Source organism: Tupaia chinensis, unplaced genomic scaffold (genome assembly GCF_000334495.1).
Source record: "Tupaia chinensis unplaced genomic scaffold, TupChi_1.0 Scaffold142619_1, whole genome shotgun sequence".
Taxonomy (NCBI): domain Eukaryota; kingdom Metazoa; phylum Chordata; class Mammalia; order Scandentia; family Tupaiidae; genus Tupaia; species Tupaia belangeri.
In genome coordinates, this window is record NW_006202465.1 from 52,543 (window position 1) to 54,128 (window position 1,586).

At 42.8% G+C, this 1,586-nt stretch overlaps 1 pseudogene; it reads right to left on the reverse strand.

Moving 5' to 3' along the window:
- Positions 1 to 595: 595 nt before the first annotated feature.
- LOC102481790 (60S ribosomal protein L27a pseudogene) lies at positions 596 to 1,059 on the reverse strand (annotated as a pseudogene).
- Positions 1,060 to 1,586: the final 527 nt, after the last annotated feature.

Below are 1,586 nucleotides of genomic sequence, written 5' to 3' on the forward strand. Positions count from 1 at the left end.
TAGTAACTCTTGAATTTTTTAAAAAGAATTATTTTATTTAACTTTATTTATTTATTTATTTATTTATTTATTTATTTATTTATTTATTTATTTTGACCAGAGAAAGACAGAGTAAGAGTGAGAGAAACACAGAGAAAGCAAGCCACCAGGTCTGGAACTCGAACCATGGTTGGCCATGTGAGAGTCTAGTGTCCTTAACTACCACACTACTTGCTGGCCCATAGTAACTCTTGAATTTTTGTCTCCCACTGAAGCAACAGATGGCTGTATACCTGCTGTGATGGAACTGGATAATGCATGATCTAAGGACCGTGCATTGGGGACTTTAAGAAGGGTCCTGAATTTTCTTATAAATATATTAACATACCAAATAGCCCAAGAGAAGTCATTAGGCAAACACCCCATCTTACTTTCCTGATACTATCCATTCACTTAGCTCACCAGGTGACATCACAGACACACCTATCTTCCCAGTACAGAGAACTGGAATTGAGTTTGCTGAGAGGTATGATGTTCCAACAGTTCTTTAAAAAACAAACAAACAAACAAACAAATCCCACTTGTTAGCATTTAATGAAACTCTCCCCATGTGGCTTCAACTCACCAGGACACAAGCACCCCCCAACACATACACACACACACACATACCCTTAATCTCCTCGGCTCTTCTGCTGAAGAATTTGGCCTTCACAATGACAGGCTGCTTCAGGAGCTTTCCTTCCCCCAGAACTTTGTAGTAGCTGGATTGCACTGCATCAATGATGGGAGTTACTCCAGTCTTATTTTTGGCAGCATTTACCCATGTCTGCTCACTGACCAAGGTCCACAATTTATCAAGGTTGACACTTGGGCAGAAGCTCTGGTGTCTCTTTAAATGGTAATGCCTCGTAGCAACCTTCCCAAAGTAACCTGAGTGATATTTGTCAAAGTCGATCCTGTGTTGATGCAGCCACCAGCATTACCTCAGCCTCCAGGATACTTCCAGTGCTTGCTGATGCAGCCGTGGCTATGGCTTACATGTCCTCACAGTTTCCGGGTCTTTCTCAGTCTGGATGGCATGTCAGCAACTAAGACAAGAGTCAACAGCTCTTATGAGTGGCTGAAACATCCAAGAATGAAGAGAGCCTGTCTTGAACTTTGAACTCAAGGCATGTTAGAAAGATAGAGGCCAACAGGTGGCATGGTGGTTAAGGTGCTGGACTTCCATATGTTTGAATATGGTTTGAATCCCAGACCTGGATGCTTGCTTTCTCGCATTCTCTCCCTCTCTTTCTCATTCTTTCTCTGGTCAAATTAAAATAAATAAATTAATCAAGGCATTAAAATATTCAAAAGAAGAGAAAGATAATTGAATCCCTTGTCCAGATGCCTGTGTTCTTACTATGAAGAACAATGAGAAATAATGTTTTGTAGGATACCAGCTTTAGTACTGAGCTCAACCAGCCCTTACTGCTGCATCTCAACATTTCAAGTGGAGGAGTCCGACCCGGCGGGGCCCCAGGATCTGTCTGAGCACCCCCCCTCACCTTCCGGTCGGTTCAGTACGTTGGCAAGGCCGCTTCTGTGGAGCCCCCGACCTAGGATTG